The sequence below is a fragment of the Chrysemys picta genome, chromosome 1, assembly GCF_011386835.1.
Source record: "Chrysemys picta bellii isolate R12L10 chromosome 1, ASM1138683v2, whole genome shotgun sequence".
Taxonomy (NCBI): Eukaryota; Metazoa; Chordata; order Testudines; family Emydidae; genus Chrysemys; species Chrysemys picta.
This window is the reverse complement of record NC_088791.1, coordinates 359,276,204-359,298,568: the sequence shown is the minus strand read 5'-3', so window position 1 is coordinate 359,298,568 and position 22,365 is coordinate 359,276,204. Positions and strand designations below refer to the sequence as shown.

The following is a 22,365-nucleotide window of genomic DNA, read 5'->3' as shown; positions in this document are numbered from 1 at the left end:
GCCCCAGAACTTTGTTAATCAGAGATCAGGTTGCCCTGTGGTATCTCGTGCCCTTCCAAAATGTGGAGTGGTTAAAAGTAAACTTCTGAAAGTCAGGAAATAGGAAGTTAAGATGCATTCCACCTCCACAATGCAACCTTAGCTCAGTCCTCTTTGAGCAATGCCCCAGCACTCCAGTAACGCACATACTGGAGTCTCCACTTCCAGACGCTGTAGAATACTTGGGCATTCAGCACCATGGGCACTGTAGGACAAAGTCTAACACCTTCTCTTCGCAAAGGCAGAGCTCGGGCTTAGGGCAGGTGTCACACACAGAAGCTACCTACACTCAACCCCAAGCCTACGCCACACAAACACCCCAGCCTTGCTAAATGCCACCACCCTGTGACATGGTCATATAAACCCTGCAGTAGCATGGAAGGGGTTAAGGAGCTGATTTGGGCTGGAGTGGTCCCGCCCCGCCATACCGGCAAATCATGCCAGGACTGGAGGAGGAGTTAAAAGCAGGGAACTCCGCTGAGATGGGGGTAACATTGTGGAGCTTCTCCAGCCCTGGAGAAGGCGGGTGCAGAACCCCTGAGCTGAAGGGGGGGAAAGGACTGAGACGTGCACAGGAATCCCCGGGGGGCTCTGAAGTGGACAGTGGTACGCAGATGGCCCCCTCTGAAGTAAGAGAGGCCCATAACCTGGAGGGAGCTGCTTACAGGTTTTTCTTTACTTTTGCTTAGCCCTGCTTGCTGACTGTGGGCTGTTCTGTGATTTCAGCTGGGACCCTGAGAGGGGATGAGAAAGCTGAGAGGCCTCAGCTGGAGAATTAAGCACCGGCCTGATAGAAAGACACCCTGCAACACCTGCAGGGATGAGAGATTCATTGGACTCGTGTGCACGCTTCCCATGTTGCCCAAAGGGGGCGCTCTACCACAAATGATTCATGACACACCTCTTCACCTTGCCCTGGGGATTCCTTCTGAAGCATTGCCTTCGCCTACCCCTCACTAAGTCCCGGAGACCACCGTCATGTCTGCCACCAGGCTGCTGACAATCCCCATGGCAAGAAGATACCCTGGTAGATCTCTACATACACAACATACAGAATGAGGCATACTTGATCTTTCAAGGTACACATGCACCTCTCAGTCGCAGTCACATCTGTGTCCAGCTGCTCCAAGTAATCCCTCCACCATTCAGCACAGCTACTCTTCACACGGCCAACATAGCCGGAGTGTATGCAAACAAATGCTAGAATTCAAATCTGTAGAACACCACAAACCACGGCATGTTCTCTTAGTCCTTCCTCATTTCTACATGTAGTAGAGTCAGGGATCTTCTGTATATCGCAGGCCAAAGAATTTCACCCAGGTTCTCCCATATTGAGCCTAATAACTTATTATGATTAAAGCATCTTCCAGAAAGGCATCTGGTCTTGATTTGAAGACATCAAGAGAGACAAGAATCCACCACTTCCCTTGGTAGTTTAAGTTTTGCATCCCTCTTACTGAACCATTCCCAGTGGCTATTGCGAGCTCCAGGGGGCAGAGTTAAGGTTACATTGCAAGGGTGGCATACACCTTAACTTTGTATTTCCTGGTTTTCAGACGTTTTTAAGTTTACTCACTCTCCACATTTTGGAAGGGCACAAGCCACCACTGCGCAACCTGAGCTCTGCACAAACAAAATTTGAGGGCATTTTCTATGGCTGCAGCTGGAGTTGAATGGCTACAGCATGTCTCCTTGAGTCGCCCAGTTACTATGACAACAGAGTTCCTGGAAACCCTCTTGCTGCACATGCACATTTGACTCCGTTTGGTTCACACCGACCGAGAGTGACAAACTTTACCCTTAATAACTTTTTCACTATGGCTTCTCCAAGGGAACTGTGGGGGACCATGCAGTAGTTAAAGTACACCCTGAATGACTGAGATCAATGTGGGAAGGATCAAAGCTGTAGCTAGAGCCCCAGGTGTGTGCAAAACACAAAACAAAATGTTTAAGAATTAGATGATTTTGTAAAATGCTGTTTTGTTGCAGGGGCTGCACCTCAGGAACCCCTCGCTCAAATGACCCCAAATTTGGATCACTAACCCTAGCCAGCACCCCAATGAGGCATAGCAAATTTCAAGACACTCCACTTCAGCATGTGGCTTGTAGAGCACTTAGAATAGTCCACCTTTAAGAAGGTAGCAAACCTCAACCTTAACTGCAACAGAGCTGGTACTCTGATATAGTATGGTAGGGATGAGGAGGATTGGAATGGAAGTGTGAATCATAGAGACTAACTCATTTATTTGAGCATAAGCTTTCGTGGGCTACAGCCCACTTCTTCGGATGCATAGAATGGAACATCTATTGAGGAGATATATATATATATATATATATATATATATATACACACATACAGAGAGCATGAAAAGGTGGGAGTTGTCTTACCAACTCTGAGAGGCAAATTAAGTAAGAGAAAAAAAACTTTTGAAGTGATAATCAAGATAGCCCAGTACAGACAGTTCGATAAGAAGTGTGAGAATACTTAGATTCAATGATGGATTCAACATTGAATCTATCTCCCCATGTAAGTATTCTCACACTTCTTATCAAACTTCTTATCAAACTGTCTGTACTGGGCTATCTTGATTATCACTTCAGAAGTTTTTTTTCTCTTACTTAATTGGCCTTTTCATCATTCGAAAGCTCATAATTTGCTGAACATTATTGTCCTGGTAAATATGTATGGCAACATTGTATGTAAAGTTATAAAGATTCTACAGTATGACTTTACTGAGACATGCTCCAAGTTTAGAAAAGCAGGCACAAGCCAGTTCCTCACAGACAAAAGGCAAACTGATGCCTCAGCCAGGTATCAGCATAATCAAATGGACTATCACCTGGGTAAGTGTCCATTCTGTGGCAGGAAGAAGGATGTGAGCAAGAAATTTACATCTTGGCAATGGAACAGCTGGAGATTCCCATGCAAACAGGCTGTCTGCCACCAGAACCCCAACTGGAGATGATTCTCAGAGGAGGAAGAGGCATAAAAATGAGGAACGAAGGCCCCAAATAACCCCTCTCCTCCCTTTCTCTCTACCCATGACACCCATGACTAATGAAAAAGAAAAGGAATGGAACAATGGATTGGGGGAGGGGTCCAACACATGCAAAAGAACATGTGGCCAGAGACTTTTGTTTTGAATTCACTTTGCTTGTTAAGTTAGGTATTTGTTCGTGTTTTATCTTTTATTTATTTGTAACCAATTCTGATTTTTTATGTCTCATTACTTGTAATCACTTAAAATATTTCTTTCTGTAGTTATTAACATTATTTTATCTAAACATGTGTGTGTTTGAAGTATGTGGGAAGCTCCATTTGAGATACCAAGGTATGTGCATATTGTTTTCTAGTGATGAAATGATGGATTTTCTATGAGCTTGTTCAGGAAGATACGGGGCAGTACAAGCAGCACATTTCTGAGGACAAATTTAGGACTGGGAATGTTTTGGTGTCACTCTGAAATATAATTCAGGAGTGGCTGGCTAAAAGTACTCATATAACTCAGCTAGAATAATTTACATGCTAGAGGCTGGGTGTGAAAGTCAGGAGTGGTTGTTCTCACAGCAAAGCAGTATAAATGGCACCCCAGGTTGTAGAATTGAGGGGACATCACTGTCCATCAGTTCAGATTGTACCCTGGGGAATGTCACAGCAATGACTATCATAGGATGAATGAAGGTAGGAGTTGACATCTGTGATGAATGAGAAATGATACATAGGGTGAGGATAGGCCTTGAAAGTGAAGACAAGTAGCTTATGTTTGATAGGCAAGGAGGAGCTTGTTGAGGGTGACGGGGCACTTCCTTAAAAGTCTTCTACAGACAATCCCAAAGAAAACTATAGCAGCCTTAACCTGCATGCACTAGCTTCACACTAAAAATACACATGCTGTTAAAGATGACTGCAAAGGAGATTGGAGGGGACCATGTTTTTTTTTTTTTTTAATGCAGTTGGGGGGTGAGGGGCTGCTTTTTTCTTGTTACTTTAGGAATATCAAATCATGACTTGCACATGCCCTTGCAGGGCCATAAGAACTGGGGTGTCAGCTCTTGCAGCCACTAATTGATTTACGTGGGTGTTGAATCAAGATCTTTCCTTCCAGCTATGTGTCAGGTTGAGTTAAACAGTCTGAATAACAATCACTCCCCCGCTTCGTTAACCAGGTTTCATTTGTATGGCAGCCGATACCGATCTAGGCACTTAGGCGGCCCTTATCACCGTAATACCTGAGTGTAGAGCCCTGCAAATCTGCCGATATCTGCATCCCATGTTTGCGGATTGTGGATTGGATGTGGATACAAATTTTGTATCCATGCAGGGCTCTATCTGAGCACCTCACAGTCATCAATAGATTTTATCCTCACAACACCCCTGTGAGGTAGGAAAGTATTATCCTCACTGCACAGACGGGGAACTGAGAATGGAGAGGCTAAGGGGGGATATTTGCAAAGGCCTGAATCAGGTATGTACCCAACTCCCAGTGACTTTCAATGGGCATTCGGTGCCTAACTGTCCTCTGTGCCTTTGGAAATCTCTCCCAAGTAAGCACAAAGAAAGTATGTGGCTGACCCAAACGCACATCTCTTGAGTCGCAGTCCTGTGCCGAGTCCACTAGACAACACTTCCTCCCATTTTTTGATTTCAGGATTTGGATAATCTTGTCACTTTCCCAGTTGTCCAAGTCTTCCGGGCCGGGAGAGATCTAAGGTCCCCATCCTCCAAGGGTCCACTACATGGACAGAGCAGTGTGATTGTATGGAGACCCAGTAGAGTCATGGGAGTTCTGCACTGCGGTCCACCTGAGCAGAGGTTATTGCAAGATGAGGACCCAGGCATTGTAAATGCCAGAAGGGAATTCACTAAAAGAAATAGTTTAATGAGGTTATTAATAAATAACTACTTGGTTCCATTCCATTACACACTCCTGGTATCCTCCTTCTTGGGGAAGACGACAACCTGGGGAACTATAGACCAGTCAGCCTAATTTCCATACCTGGAAAGATACTCGAACCATCAATATTAAATGGCCAATTTGTAAGCACCTAAATGATCATTTGGGGGCGAGGAATAGCTCAGTGGTTTGAGCATTGGCCTGCTAGACCTAGGGTTGTGAGTTCAATCCTTGAGGGGGCCACCCAGGAATCTGGGGCAAAATCAGTACTTGGTCCTGCTAGTGAAGGCAGGGGGCTGGACTCAATGACCTTTCAAGCTCCCTTCCAGTTCTAGGAGATGGATATCGCCATTAATTTAATTTTAATTTTTTTTAATCATAGGGTTCTAAGGAATAGCCAGCATGGATTTTTCAAGAACAAACCATGCCAACCAACCTAATTTCCTTCTTTGACAGGGTTACAAGCCTAGCAGCTAGGAAGGAAGAAGTAGACGTGATATATGGTTATTTTAGTAAGGCTTCTGAGACAGTCCCTTGTGACATTCTCATAAGCAAACTAGGGAAATGTGGTGTAGATGAAATAATATAACATGGGTGCACAGCTGATTGAAAGACTGAACTCAGAGAGTAGTTCTTAAGGGTTCACTGTGAAACCAGAGCATATCTAGTGGGATCCCACAGGGGTCACTCCTGGGTCCAGTATTAGTCAATATTTTCATTATGGACTTGGATAATGGACTGGAAAGCATGCTTATAAAATCTGAGAATGACACCAAGCTGAGAGGGACAGAAGCACTTTGGAGGACAGGATTAGAATTCAAAATGACCCTGACAAATTAAAGAATTAGTCTGACCAGTCAGACCAATCAGCTTAATTTTCTTACCGGGAAAGATAATGGAGCAAATAATCAAAAAATCAATTTGTAAGCACCTAGAAGATAGGTGATAAGTAACAGTCAACATGGATTAATCAAAGAACAAATCATGTTAAACCAACTTAATATCCTTCTTTGAAAGGATAACAAGCCTTGTAATATAACTCGCCTTTAGTCCAAGGCTTTTGATACCATCTCACATGACCTGCTCACAAACAAACTAGGGAACTATCGCTTAGATGAACCTACTATAAGGTGGGTGCATAACTGGTTGGAAAAGCCTACTCAAAGAGCCATTATCAACGCTTCACAGTCAAGCTGGAAGGGGATATTAAGTGGGGTCCCACAGGAATCTGTCCACGTCTACTCAATATCTTCATAAATGATTTGTATAATGGCATGGAGAATACACTTATAAATCTGCGGAGGATACCAAGCTGGGAGGGGTTGCAAGCACTTTAGAAGACAGGATTAGAATTCAAAATGATCTTGACAAACTGGTAAAATGGTCTGAAATAAATGCAATGAAATTCAGTAAGGACAAATGCAAAGTACTACACTTAGGAAGGAATAATCAGTTGCACAAATACATAGTGGGAAATAACCGCCTAGGCAGGAGTACTGCAGAAATGGATCTGGCTGTTAGCATGAATCACAAACTAGACATGAGTCACACGGCCCTTCCTGTTTTAATTTCAAACTTACTTCTCCGGGGAAGCTCAGCTCAGACACAGCATCTAGTTTGTCAATGAAATTCCTGGGCTTTATCCCCATTTATGCTATGACCCCTTCACACTGCTTTGGCAGTATAGTGGGGACTAAGTGTCAGTAAATTACACCTGCACCCACTTCAAAGCATTGTACCACCACCAAAATGGTGTAAAGGGGGTTTAGTGTAAAGGAAAATTAAACCCCTTTTGGTTTTTTTGCCCTGTTTTGTATGTCATTTGATCATTAAGACAAAGAGATCGAGGTGGCCAAGATCAGTGTCAGAATGCAATGTATACTTAAAGACACATTTCAGAGTGGTAGCCACGTTAGTCTGTATCAGCAAAAACAATGAGGAGTCCTTGTGGCACCTTAGAGACTAAATTTATTTGGATATAAGCTTTCGTGGTCTAAAACCCACTTCATCAGATGCATGGAGTGGAAAATACATTAGGCAAGTATATATACACAGTACATGAAAAGACGGGAGTTGCCTTACCAAGTGGGGGGTCAGTGCTAACGAGAATTCAATTAAAGTGGTATGCCAACATCTTTATGGCTGACTTAGAACAATGCTTCCTCAGCTCTCGTCCCCTAACGCCCCTACTCTACTTGCACTACATGGATGACATCTTCATCATCTGGACCCATGGAAAAGAAGCCCTTGAGGAATTCCACCAGGATTTCAACAATTTCCACCACACCATCCTCCTCAGCCTGGACCAGTCCACACAAGAGATCCACTTCCTGGACACTACAGTGCAAATAAGCGATGGTCACAACCACCACCCAATACCGGAAACCTACTGACCGCTATACTTACCTACATGCCTCCAGCTTTCATCCAGACCACATCACACGATCCGTTGTCTACAGCCAAGCTCTAAGATACAACCGCATTTGCGCCAATCCCTCAGACAGAGGCAAACACCTACAGAAACTGTATCAAGCATTCTTAAAACTACAATACCTACCTGCTGAAGTGAAGAAACAGTTGACAGAGCCAGAAGGGTACCCAGAAGTCACCTACTACAAGACAGGCCCAACAAAGAAAGTAACAGAACACCACTAGCCGTCACCTTCAGCCCCCAACTAAAACCTCTCCAGCGCATCAACAAGGATCTGCAACCTATCCTGAAGGATGATCCCTCACTCTCACAGACCTTGGGAGACAATCCAGTCCTCGCTTACAGACAGCCCCCAACCTGAAGCAAATACTCACCAGCAACTACACACCACACAACAGAAAACACGAACCCAGGAACCTATCCCTGCAACAAACCCTGTTGCCAACTTTGTCCACATAGCTATTCAAGGGACACCATCATAGGACCTAACCACATCAGCCACAACATCAGGGGCTCGTTCACCTGCACATCAACCGAGGTGATGCCCCTCTGCCATGTACATTGGCCAAATCGTAGAGTCTCTACACAAAAGAATAAATGGACACAAATCAGAGGTCAAGAATTATAACATTCAAAAACCAGTCGGAGAGCACTTCAATCTTCCTGGACACTCACTAACAGACGTAAAAGTGGCAATTCTTCAACCAAAAAAACCTTCAAAAACAGACTCCAATGAAAAACTGCAGAAATGGAATTAATTTGCAAACTGGACACCATCAAATTAGGCCTGAACAAAGACTGGGAGTGGATGGGTCACTACAAAAACTAATTTCCCCCTACTGTTACTTATACCTTCTTGTCAACTGTTTGAAAAGGGCCACCCTGATTACATTGGCCTTGTTACCACTACAAAAGTGATTTTTCCTCCCTTGGTATCCTACTGTTGAGAATAGCCCACTTCCACTTTAATTGAATTGTCTTGTTAGAACTGACCCCCCACTTGGTAAGGCAACTCCCATCCTTTCATGTTCTGTGTATATATTCTGCCTACTGTATTTTCCACTCCATGCATCTGATGAAGAGGGTTTTAGCCCATGAAAGCTCATGCCCAAATAAATTTGTTAGTCTCTAAGGTGTCACAAGTACTCCTCGTTGTTTTTTTTAAAGATATACTTAAAGACACAGCAGCTCATTTTTACAAAAGCAAGAAATGTTTCAAATGCGAGAAGTACAGTTTGTTACACGCATTTAATGGCTGATAGGAAGATGGAACAAGCAAGCTGGATTTCTAGTAACACCACGAAAGCACCAAAGAAATAGTCACATTTCCACAGGTAAGTGAGGCACTCGGAGCCCTTTATCCGATAGATTCCTCATGGGAAGTTAGGGAGCACTGAAACACTTCTTCAAAAGCATCCAGAAAAGGCTCAGTGATTTCATCAACTGTGACATGTCTCTGGAGTTCTTCGCTCAGCGAGGTGACACCCGTCCCTTCGAGTCCACAAGGAACAATGTGATCAAACCACGTAAGATCCGTGCAGCAGTTCAGCGCCAGCCCATGAGAGGTTATATGCCTTCCACAATGGACACCTGAAAAGCAAAACATACAGGTCACCTCGTTCAGTGCTATGTACCACACACCACCCCTCCCCCAAAGTCATCTTAAATGTCAGATCCCAAGGCCAGAAGGGACCATCGTGATCATCTAGCCTGATCTGTATAACACAAGCTACAGAACTTCCCCCAAATAACCCCTAGAGCAGATCTTTCAGAAAAACATCCAATCCTGATTGAAAAATTACCAGTGATGGACAATCCGCTACAGCCCTTGGCAAGTTGTTCCAATGGTTAAATATCCCCGTCACACTAAGACTCCTATCCACCTTACCACATAAGTTGCCCAGCTGATGCGGCACCAATGCTGTAGTGCTTATCAGCAGCGAGGGCGCTGAGACCATAGCTTATCACGTTCACCAATACGGTCTCAATGTTTCCTTGTACTCCCCCACCACCTGTTATCTCATCTTACACTTCAACTGTAAGTTCTTTGGGGGCAGAGACCTGCCTGTCTGCACTGTATTTGTGACTGGGGTTCCCAAGCTCTATAACAATACAAATCTAGTCCAGGGCACTGGGTTCATTGTTATTGCAGAGACATGCAGGCATGGTGTGCAGTCCCTCATGAGGAAGTGAAATTCTTGTAAATATCTGCTTGTTAACCGGGCAAATCCTGCCTATTAGCAGGATTGGCTCTGGTAGCGAATGAGGGCAGAGGACAGCATGATGTGCATGTTGACAGTCAAACATAGTAGATCCCTGATTTTCCTGCTTTGCACTGCACAACAGGAGAGCTGGGATTCTACACTACTCTACTGTGACCATTGTTTTTAGAGAATCATAGAGCTTTTCAGTAGCAGAAAATTTCCAGGAATTATTAAGGCCCACGTCCTGAAAGATTTACACATGTGCACAATTTTAGTCAGAGGAGTAATCCAATGAGATTACACACACGAGTAATGGTACACACGTGCAGAAATCTTTCCAGGACTGAGGCATAAAAACGTAGTTCCTAGTGATTTACAAGTAACCTCTAAGATTATTAGAATTGAGATTAGCGTGCGGGGGGATCTCTATTATTTCAGTATGTGGACTGCCGTTAGCCACACTCCATGTATAATCGGGTCACTCTACCTGCTATTTTCCATGGATCTTTCACACAGCAGCACATGAAAGGAGAAGCAGTTTAATAAAGGCTACGCTACGGCCTTGTCTCTGCTAGAAAAGGATCTGCCAGTGTAACTATACAGGCAAACCATCTTAGTGGAGGTGCCGTTTATATCAGGAAGAGTGCATTTGCTGGTATCATTTATATCAGTTCCCTAAATGAAATAAACGATATCAGCAAAAGCATGGTTTTGCTTGTATAACTGCATCTACATTTGTGCTTTTGCCACCACCATCAGGTCAGTTATGGGGTGTGATTTTTTCCACGCTTGATAACGTAGCTACACTGGCAAAAATTTTAAGGGTAGATCAGGTCTATACTGTCAAAAACCTCTAGTGTGGACATATTTATATTAGTATAAAAGTGCTTATTGGATTTCCCTGACCAGGATAAACGATACCAGTATAAACACCGTTATAACTGTGTCTACACTACCGCTTTACTGGCATATCTATGTTAGTAAAAATCACACCCCAAACCAACACAGCAATGCCAGTAAGACTCATTAGAGCAGGGGTCTCAAACACGCGGCCCGGGGGCCGCATGCGGCCCATGGGGTTATTTTCTGCGGCCCGCGAGCTCCTCGCAGCCCCCCCCCCACTCTCCCCCAGCATTTACCTAGAGCGGCTCCGGCCCAACGCGGACTGGGGGCAGGGCAGGCTCCCTGCCTGCCCGCCTTGCCCCCGCGCCGCTCCGGGAAGCGGACGGAACCTGGGGAAGGAGGGGCGCAGGGGTGTGTGTGGCCTGGAAACCCTTCTGGTCACAATCCTACTCAAGCCCATGGAGCAGAGTTTTGGCTACTCTGTCTAGCAGTTTCTTCAAGCGTCAATTAAGGAATCCCCAACACTAATTTAATTGGCTTGATTTTTAGACTTTTTCCTCAAAGGATTCACATGTCTTAAAAGCGTGCTCAATGGGAATGTGGTTATTAATTTTTACCTAATACTTTAGGAGGAGACTGCAGAGTGGTGCCAACTGAACATTACCCCACATTCACTCCCTGATGAATCATTCACTTTAGCCCTGTCATAACTATAAAGGGAAGGGTAACAGCTCTCCTGTGTACAGTATTCTAAAATCCTTCCTGGCCAGAGACTCCAAGATCCTTTTCCCTGTAAAGGGTTAAGAAGCTCAGGTAACCTGGCTGACACCTGACCCAAAGGACCAATAAGGGGACAAGATACTTTCAAATCTTGGGCGGGGGAAGGCTTTTGTTTGTGCTCTTTGTTTGGGAAGTTGTTCGCTCTTGGGACTGAGAGGGACCAGACATCAATCCAGGTTCTCCCCGTCTTTCTAAACAAGTCTCTCATATTTCAAACTTGTAAGTAAACAGCCAGGCAAGGCGTGTTAGTTTTACTTTGTTTTCTCAACTTGTAAATGTACCTTTTACTAGAGTGTTTATCTCTGTTTGCTGTACTTTGAACCTGAGGCTAGAGGGGGGTCCTCTGAGCTCTTTAAGTTTGATTACCCTGTAAAGTTATTTTCCATATTGATTTTACAGAGATGATTTTTACCTTTCTTCTTTAATTAAAAGCCTTCTTTTTAAGAACCTGATTGATTTTTTCCTTGTTTTTAGATCCAAGGGGGGTGGATCTTGATCCACCAGGAGTGGGTGGGAGGAAGGAAGGGGGATGGTTAATTTCTCCTTGCTTTAAGATCCAAGGGGTTTGGATCTGTATTCACCAGGGAATTGGTGAAGAGTTTCTCAAGGCTTCCCAGGGAAGGGAACTAGCTTTGGGAATGGTGGCAGCGGACCAGATTTAAGCTGGTAGTTAAGCTTAGAAGTTTTCATGCAGGCCCCCACATTTGTACCCTAAAGTTCAGAGTGGGGAAGCAGCCTTGACAAGCCCCCTGCGTGATGTCTTTCTACAGGGTCAAGATGCCCCGGTCAGCCCGTGCTCCACTCCAGATGTTCTACACGTGTTGTTTGCTTTCAAGTGGACATATTTGCTGATGCAAAGATCCGTATTCATCATACATGCAGCATGGAGCCAGTCAGTTTCACTTCTGCCATCTGCCTGATGTTAAGAAAAGGATTCTTCTCCCAGAATCCTCTTTCACAGTTCAGTCATGTCAAGCCATGTTGTCACCGTTCATTCAGTACGGTCACACCAGTATGGCACCATCCCAACACTCAATACTGTACTGTACACAATATTCAAAAAATATACACACACAAGTGTATTTTGTAAGAGCAGAGTCTTACATTATTAATCCCACAGCTTGTGTTATTATAGCTTCACTGAGAAGTGGAGTGAGACCACCAGGTTTTTGGTGTTTTTTTAAAGAGATGTGTATTAAATAAATTCTACTGTGCTCAGTTTTTCAGGTGTGCAGTGGCTCACTTCTAAAGGTTCAGTTCTTAGATCCATAAGACAAACAGGAACCAGCAATCAGCATACTCATTGAAAATTAAGATTTGTGTGGCATGGATTTAACACCGCAGACCGCGAGTGCATGAAGTAAAGGAAAAAACTGACACACCCTATTTCAAAGACACTGTATTGTGCAGGAAAGCTTTCAGCATCACTGCACCATTACGCTTCCCACTGAGAGTAACTTTAGCACTGGCTGAAAATGAATATAGGGCTCAGGAAAGATGTAGGGGATTAGTAAAACTATGTAGCATTCCATTATATTTCTGGGGTACAAGTAAACCTTAACTCAGACTGAACACACAGCTGAGAGATGCTTGGATGAGAACCAAACCCTTTGTACAACAGACCTTTTTCTATAACCACCTTTATTAAGTTGATTTATTTTAAGTTAGAGAATAGCTTTTACTGAACTAACCAAAAGCACAGAGGATGTTGCTACTTAGAATCATGCTCTTCAGGCTACAGAAACCAAGCATTGTAGAAACAGACACAGGCATGAATTCAGACCAAATTCAATTAAAATAAAATAGAAGGGTCAGAAGAGAATAGTTAAAATAAATCAAATACAGCTGTAGACTGACATGCCTCCTCTTGACAGCTGCCAGAATTACTATGACAGGAGGCTTTACTGAAACCCTTTAAGGTGAAAAAACCTAGGTTGTTTTGATATAAAATAGCAGTTGCTCCTCAATGATTTTTAAATTTTCCTTGTTTATAAAACAGATGCTCCGGGACGCTCTAGCATCCTTAAAGGCCCCAACAGAGCAACCTTCCTTCTGCTAAGGACTTGGATTCAGCTATTTGAAGAGTTTGTGCTGTTCAGTCGGTTGTCTAAACATTGTTGGGGATAAGGGGTCTTGTTCAAAGGCAGTGCAAATATGACACCCCCCCCCCAAAGCAAATGAGCATGCTGCCCTCAGCACTCCCACACCCTGCCTGGTCAGCAGAGATCAAATCCCTGCACGGGATCAAGTGTTCCCCTCCCAATGAGTTTTGTGCTCCATTCCCTCTGATAAGTAATTCTTTCTGTCCAGGTTTGCAGTTAGACTAAAGGTTTGGATTAATGGAGAAGCCACCTAGCATTCTATTACATAGTTATTTTAACCCTACTGTTAAGATTCGTTTCAAAACCTACTATGAGGTATATAAAACCAACAATATTTATCTATAAAAGCACAAATTAGTAATAAAAATTCCTACCATTTTCACCTTGTAGGTATTCTCAGTAAGCCCTCCAAACAAGATCTCAGAAAGCTAAATAAAAAAACCTTTTAAGAATATTCTTTGGAAACTGAAGGGAAATCCCATTTGGAAGAAAAGAGGAATAAGACTGAATTGTTAGGTAGATATAATCAATAGTATCATAAAAGCTACTGGGAACTGTTAGTCTTGAACCAACAAAACTACAGCAAAATGTAATACATTTATCTAACACCACACAGCACCACAGGAGCCAACAAACATGATTTCCTCTCTAAGCAACACCAAGTTTGAATATTGTTCCTGCCAACGTATTTACATTGACTTATATGCCAATGCCTCTGTCCTATAATCGTCTGCTTTCACTGCTGCACTGAACTAGCTGAACTCACCCCCCCCCCCTTTTTTTTTTAATCAAAGAGGCTCTCGTCTCAAATTGTTTTCTAAACCAGATTTGAGCGTTTAATTGGACAAAACCAGATAAGGTGTCTTAAACCCATTTTAACTAAACCTAATTTTAATTGAATTTAACATTCCATTCAGTTTGCATGGCACTTTCTAGTTCAAATGACGTTACTGGTCTTATCAAACACTGACAGATTTCATATTAAAGACAAAATAGTCGTTCCAAGAGCAGGGATTCGGAGAGTAAAAGCAAAGACAATAATTCAACCATTGTTAGAATCTACAAAGTTTTACCCCTTCCAAAACAATTTTCAGGTCTACTGACATCAGGATCCTTTGCAAATTTCATCAGATTCTCTCCCCGAGGTTTGCAAATTGAGGATTCTGGCCTTTTACTCCACCCCACTGACTAAGCAATAGTGTTTTTAATAGCTCATTTCACGTGGACTCGGCTAAGGACGCTGAGAAAAATCTTCCAACGTCAACTCCGGAAAGAGAAGCATTTTGCATCGTCACCAAGTTTGCTACTTGACAGTGTGAAGAAGGCGGCAGAAGTTTCTTCTCAACAGACCATGATTAATTTCAGGTCTGATGTAAACAGAAGAGCGCAGGGGAATGAATTAGCACATGAAATGGAAAAAAACAAACAAAAAAACAAACATGGGGCGGGAGGATCAGTGACAGGATACAACCTTGTCCCTGGATTTGAAGAAGGTATCACAAAAAGAAAGATGTGCATTACCTGAAAGTGTTCTCTATGTAGGAAGATATTAAATCCTCTGTACCCTCTACACATCCAGATTTTGTCCAGGGAAGTTAGAACATTTGCAGACCGTATACTGCTCTCGACTGACATGCTGAAGCCCTATTCCAAGACTAATGATCAGGAGGAGCAGACTTACTGTTTTCATTCTTCAATACAAAATTACTTTTGCTTACGTTGTAGGTATTGTGGAACTAATTTGGAAGTGTGACTCTACAATTGACAGTAGATGTATAGATCCCTTCTCCCTCCTCACACACGTAGCAGGTTTAAATGCCCACTTATGAAACCCCCCCAAGCAGTCACATATTCCATGGCAAAACCACAGAACCCTGAGACATTCCCGGGTTGGAAATTCTGTGACATCTTCAACTAGATTAACAAATTAAGATTTTACTGACTATCAAATTGAATAGCACAATCAGAATATACCCTCAGTTGAATTCAGTTTTCTGCTACTCCATTTTTTAATTTTCAATGTGCTGCACAATTTGTACTGAAGACCAGGGCCGGCTCCAAGGTTTTGGCCGCCCCAAGCAGCCAAAATACACACACACACACAAAGCCGCAATTGCGATCTGCGGCGGCAATTCAGTGGGAGGTCCTTTGCTCCCAGCGGGAGTGAGGGACCGTCCGCCGAATACCCGGACGTGCCGCCCCTCTCAGAAGCAGCCGCCCCAAGCACCTGCTTGAGAAGCTGGTGCCTGGAGCCAGCCCTGCTGAAGACAAATCGATGAAGTATAAAAATCAGGGGAAACCTGAAGGTCTTGGAAGCAGAGGAGACAGTTGGGACTTTTGGCACCTGAGAAGGTGAGTGATGCCAACATTATCAGCAGTGAAAGTTGCATTTTTAACTGCCATAATTAGGTTTCAAAACAAACACTCACTGAGATAATAGGACAATTCACACCTCAGAACTATTGTTCCTATCGTTCTGCAAACACTGCATTAGATACACTGTTCGCATTTATGTTTTCTTCCCATCCATAAAGGACTAGAAGCTTTTTGTTTTTTAAATAAATAAAAAAATACTCATTCTAGAACACAATTCTACAATAAATTCCACAGCCACAGAATTTCAGAGTACATAAATCCATGGCCACCAGCCTATACAAAACTTACAATTCCTGCTACGAGGGTAGAGCCAATTCCTGCAATTATTGCAGGTCAATGGATGTTTTATTAACGTTTTCAAATGGAAGCAGGATCAGCCCCTAAAAATCCAATATGACTGTAGTATGGAAAGTATTTTCTCAATGTTCCTGAGCGACAGGGAATTTAAAATTTTCTGTGACACAACTAATTAATCTCTAACATATAGTTTAAAGCATTATCACCCTGATAGTACCACTTGTACCACGCTCTTGATTTTTAAATTCTATTGTAGAAAAAAAATCCAAAGACCTGTTTATTCTTTATTAATCATCTCAACTTACTAGCATTTGCACCTGCACAATAATACAAGACCTAAGGTTAGGTTTTTAGCCTACTGAAGTTTTGTTTAAAACAGCTTATCTCATGAATGCAAAATGCACTGTTCTTTCTGCTTCCTCAGCGAATGAAAACAAAATGACTTTGTGCATTTCCCAAAACTCATTGTTTTTGTCCCCATGGTCAGGATGACCCCCAGTGATTCCGTTCCTGGTGCGCTGACTTTAAGTTTAACAAATTTATTAGAGCATAAGCTTTCGTGGACTACAGCCCACTTCTTCGGATGCATATAGAATGGAACATATATTGAGGAGATATATCTACACACATACAGAGAGCATAAACAGGTGGGAGTTGTCTTACCAACTCTGAGAGGCCAATTAATTAAGAGAGAAAAAACAAACCTTAACTAATTGGCCTCTCAGAGTTGGTAAGACAACTCCCACCTGTTCATGCTCTCTGTATGTGTGTATATATATCTCCGCAATATATGTTCCATTCTATATGCATCCGAAGAAGTGGGCTGTAGTCCACGAAAGCTTATGCTCTAATAAATTTGTTAGTCTCTAAGGTGCCACAAGTACTCCTGTTCTTCTTTTTGCGGATACAGACTAACACGGCTGCTACTCTGAACCTGACTTTAAGTTGTTTTCACATCCTCCTGTTGACACCATATACAAAACAGAGCTTCCAATGCTTAATCTACACATGAATCAAGGCCGATAGCTGAATCTACATCCATTTGTCTGGCAAAACCTGTTTGCCCGCAGATTTTAAAGCTTTTTTCGAGTACATACACACCACTCAAATATCCCATGTATACGAGAATCAGTAGGACAAATTTTTATTAGATGCCTCACACTTTACCTTCTTTGGATAAATACTATGAGAGCAATATGTCGGGTGTAGTGAGTTTGTCAGATGTCCCAGAAGGTACTGTTACAGAACAATGAATCCTTTACCAGATTTCAGAGTAGCAGCCGTGTTAGTCTGTATCCGCAAAAAGAACAGGAGTACTTGTGGCACCTTAGAGACTAACAAATTTATTAGAGCATAAGCTTTCGTGGACTACAGCCCACTTCTTCGGATGCATATAGCCTATGCATTCTATGTTTACATGTTAGTTTTCTAGATTCAGAAAGTCAAGACAAATAAAAAAAGTTACAATGGCCTCACATAATTCAGTGTAAATATACTTTAGGAACATGGATAATTACCAGTATATTGTTTTAAACTCCTTTAATGTCAATACAAGGTATTCTTCACTTCTTGTCCCAAGCAGCTGTGCATGTGCTATTAAGCAGTTGCTAGGTTTCAGGTGACTACATTCAGTACTAGCCAAAATATTCTCTTTACAAAGAGTTTTTACAATCAATGAAATTTATAAGAGCTTTGATATCCTAAAACGAGCCAAATCCTACAAAAGCTTATCACATGTATGCAATTTTGGCTTCAGCAGGAGACAGGTCTTTGCAGGATAACACGGCTGCTACTCTGAAACCTAACAATGGAACTCTCATATCAAAACAAATTAATAAGCCATCTAGTCTGTTATCAGGGACAACAGCCAATACTCAGTGCTTCAGATGAAAGCCTTCCAACACCATAATGCATCTAATTATGTAATACCATTGGATACTCTGGCTCATTGACTCCAGCTGGTGGTGAGCTTGTGCCATGAAGTATTATAGCCTTTATTTTTTTTAGGCTGGACAGAGTAAGTGTAAATGCTATCCCTATTTATATAGATGCCTAATCCTTTTTAGGATTTACAACACTATATTCTACGGCAGTGTATTCCTTTAGGTTAGTTACACATTGCATTAAAAATATGTTTGCCCATTTAAATTTTTTGCCTTTTTCATATTGAATTCCCCCCTCAGAACCTGTCAAATCACCACAAAGAGTTTCTTATGTTGTCCTTCTACATTAGGACCAGATTAATTCTCTCTGGGATTTATCTGAAAAAAGAAACCATTGAAGTGTTCGCTTCGCCACATAAAGCAATGCATTCAGTAATTTATCTGCCAATCATCAACATCCCCCTTAATATCTTCTTATAGGCTGCATTATGTGCTAAACAGATTACAACAGAACATAGTGTTTACTCCCATCTGTGATTCCAGGATCTTCATATGCCACATTCCTCCCCCCGATATATTTTTCAAATGACTGCTCTCACCCTTCTCCCTTGTTGCATGAGAGCTCAGCTCATCACTACCTGATCAGTCAGACAACCTCATAAAAGGAGCATCAGTTACTGGGCAAGGGGGAAGGAGAACTGGAATGAGATGTCACGAGACCAGATCTGACACTTATTGGCAAAAAACAAGAGAGATGAGGAGGATAAACACATTACCAAGGGCAAAGCCAACTAATGCCAAATTAATGTGTCCGCAGAGGGAACAAAGACACCCACACAGAGTGGTCATGTTTGTTTTTTAAATGTCTCAAGACAGCAGTATCCAGTGGTGACTAAAATACACTTTGTTAAGGAACAGCAAAGTGCACCTTAGTGGGATACAATCTGCAAAGGGTGGGGGAATGTAACTCCCATCGGAGAGCTATCGGCCAATGATGGGATAACCAGTGATCTGAGAACACGGCATGATGCCCTTTGGCGCAATCCAGTCACTCCAAAGGCAGACACGCTGCCTCTAGCGCATCATAAGTCTCCCCCCTGCGGGCGGGTCACACTCGGGTCTAATTCCGGGGGGCTGGGTTTAGTGCGGGGCGGGGCGGGGGGGAGGGGGCAATCTGTGGCTTTTGATTTACAGAGGCTCAGACGAGAGGATCTGGTGCTGCCTTCTGGCATGAAGCCCCCCCTCCCCCCCCCAGCCACGCGCGCACCTCCGGCAGCCCCCCCCAGCCACGCGCGAACCCCCGGCAGCCCCCTCCCCCCCAGCCACGCGCGCACCCCCGGCAGCTACCCCCCAGCCACGCGCGCAACCCCCGGCAGCCCCCCCCCAGCCACGCGCGCAACCCCCGGCAGCCACGCGCGAACCCCCGGCAGCCCCCCCCAGCCACGCGCGCAACCCCCGGCAGCCCCCCCCCAGCCACGCGCGCGGCCCCCTGGCAGCCCCCCCCCAGCCACGCGCGCACCCCCGGCAGCCCCCCCCCCCAGCCACGCGCGCACCCCCGGTAGCCCCCCCAGCAACCCCCCAGCCACGCTCACCCCCCTGGCAGCCACCCAGCCACGCGCGCGCCCCCCCCAGCCACGCGCGCCCCCAGCCACGCGCGCACCCGCGGCAGCCCCCCCCAGCCACGCGCCCACCCCCGGCAGCCCCCCCCGACACGCGCACCCCCCGGCTCAGCCCCGGGCGCTCCCGGGCAGGGCACACGCCCGCAGACCCCCCCGCCCATCGGGTCCCCACCTTGTCCCAGCTGAGCCATTGCCCCGACCGCCCTGTCGCCTCAGAGTAACGGTCCCTCCGCTGCGCCCCCCGCGCGAGCCGAGCACCAGCAACACCACCAGCCGCAGCCCCGCCCCTTCGCCGGCCCCGCCCCCAACAGCAGCCGCAGCCGCGTTCCAGGCCACGCCCACCCAGAGCCAGCGGCACCATCCCGGCACGCGCGCTCCTGGCCCCGCGCCCCGCCCGCCTCCGACTCCGGCCGGCGCTGCTGCGTGCCCATCCCTGTACGGCCCCTCTCGCGGTGCCCCACGGGAAACGTAGTTCTCCCTCCCCCCGCGGGTCGAGCTGTGGGAGGAGACTCGGGAGAGTGAGGGACTCCAGTTCCCGGCAGTCTCTGCGCTCTCTCCCGGAGTTGGACGCCGCCAGTGTTTAGGCGGCTCGGGCTGACCCACTGTGGGTGCCCACCAAGTGTTCCCCTCTTGGTCAGAGACCATCTCACGCAGCCATGGCCTTCTCCGGCTCCCAGTGACGCCAATGGCAAACCCCACCTTGATGGCAGCAGGATGGGGACTAGTGAATCATGGAATCTCAGGGGTGGAAGGGACCTCAGGAGCCAGCTAGTCCAACCCCTGCTCAGAGCAGGACCAATCCCAACTAAATCAAGTGCACACACCAGCAATGATGTGCAGCCACCTCTGGGGCAGGGAGCAGCTGCTGAGCACTAGCCAAGCGTTTAGGACAGGAAGTGCAGGTCCCAGAGCAGCTGAGTGGGCTCAGCGCTTGGCAGGCAGGATTCCAAGAGCCCATCCCATTTAAGAAGGAAAGCAGAAGGGTTTGCCATAAGTAAAGCATAGCTGTTCTTCTCACAAGCATGCCTGCCCAGCAGGTGCCCTGAGCCTGGGTATCGAGGTGTGTGCCTGGGGGGGATATAATAGAGGTCTATGAAATCACAAATGATGTTGAGAAAGTGAATAGGAAAGTTATTTACCCCTTGACATAACACAAGAACCAGGGGTTACCCAATGAAGTTAATAGGCAGCAGGTTTAAAACTAACATAAGGAAGTACTTCATACAATGCACAGTCCAAATGTGGAACTCATGAGGGGAGGTTGTGAAAGCCAAAAGAATAGTGAATAGTGAATCAGGTTCAAAAAAGAATTAGATAAATTTCTGGAGAATAGAGCCTTCAATGGCTATCAGCCAAAATAGTCAGGGATGTAACCCCACGCTGTGGGTGTTCCTAAACCTTCAACTGTCAGAAGCTGGGACTGGACAATGGGTTGGCTCACTTGATAAATTGCCCTGTTCTGTTCATTACTTTTGGACCATCCGGCACCAGCAACTGTTGGAAGACAGGATACAGGACCATGGGTTTGACCCAGTAGGCCATTCTTATGTCCGGAAAAGCCACATCTATGAGCAAAGAAAATCCTCTCCAGTTGCTTCATCATTCCTTCCTTTTATGTTGGCTCAGAACACTTAGTAGCCAGTTGCTAGCTAAGGAAAATGAGCATTTATTGCCAGTTACACTGTCATCTGTTCTACTTGCAAATCCCTAGAACAGCTCTGTGATCCAAATAGACTGAATGGCCTAGTGAAGGTAGATCAGGAACTCCTTTCCCCTATCTCCATAACACAAGGACAAGGGGACATTCAACGAAATTAAAAGATGGGAAATCGAAAGCTGATAAAAGGAAACACTTTTGCACACACTGTGTAATTAGACTCTGGAACTCCTTGGCACAGGAAGTCATTGAGGCCAAGAACTTAACAGGATTCAAAAAAGGATTGGACATTTATATGGAGAACAAGAATAGCCAGAGTTATCTTGATTAATAATAATTTTTGGAGGGGATAGCAAACTTCACGATTCAGGGTTTAAAGCAATCTCTATTAGAGACCAAGACCAGGCCTAATTTGAGTAGGGCCCTACCAAATTCACAGGCCATTATTGTCGATTTCATGGTCATAGGATTTTAAAAATTGTAAATTTCATTATTTCAGCTATTTAAATCTGAAATTTCATGGGGTTATAATTGTACAGGTCCTGACCCCAAAAGGATTTGTTTGGGGCGGGGGGGAGGCTTGCAAGGTTATTGTAGTGGGACTGTGGTACTGCTACTCTTATTTCTGCACTGCTGCTGGCGGCGGCGTTGCCTTCAGAGCTGGGCAGCTGGAGAGCAGCGGCTGCTGGCCACGAGCCTAGCTCTGAAGGCAGAGCTGCTGCCAGCAGCAGCACAGAAGAAAGTGTGGCATGGTATGGTATTGCCACCCTTACTTCTGTGCTGCTGCTGTCAGAGGCACTACCTTCAGAGCTGGGCACCTGGCCAACAGCCGCCGCTCTCCATACACCCAGCTCTAAAGGCAGCACAGAAGCAAGGGTGGCAATACCACGACCCCTCTAAATTAACCTTGTGACCCCTCTGCAACTCTCTTTTTGGCAGGACCCCCAATTTGAGAAACGCTGGTCTTCCCCCATGGAAACTGTAGACAACTGTAAAAAAACTCAATAATAATGGGGAATTTCAACTATCCCATATTGACTGGGTACATGACACCTCAGGACTGGATGCAGAGAGAAAGTTTCTTGACACTTTAAATGACTGCTTCTTGGAGCAGCTAGTCCTGGCACCCAGAAGAGGAGAGGCAATTCTTGATTTAGTCCTAAGTGGAGCACAGGACCTGGTCCAAGAGGTGAATATAGCCATTGCGGAGAAACTAAATGAATTCTTTGCATCGGTCTT

The 22,365-nt window shown here is 44.9% G+C and overlaps 2 long non-coding RNA genes across 2 annotated transcripts; one reads left to right on the top strand and one right to left on the bottom strand.

Annotated features, from left to right (window-relative positions):
* Positions 1-8,594: 8,594 nt before the first annotated feature.
* LOC135983717 (uncharacterized) lies at positions 8,595-19,816 on the bottom strand. The gene is made up of 2 exons (XR_010601472.1): positions 19,642-19,816; positions 8,595-8,955 (listed from the first exon to the last, which is right to left on the bottom strand). It is a non-coding gene; the product is annotated as an uncharacterized LOC135983717 (long non-coding RNA).
* On the top strand, positions 11,011-12,413 carry LOC135983720 (uncharacterized). Its single transcript, XR_010601474.1, has 2 exons — positions 11,011-11,411; positions 11,963-12,413. It is a non-coding gene; the product is annotated as an uncharacterized LOC135983720 (long non-coding RNA).
* Positions 19,817-22,365: the final 2,549 nt, after the last annotated feature.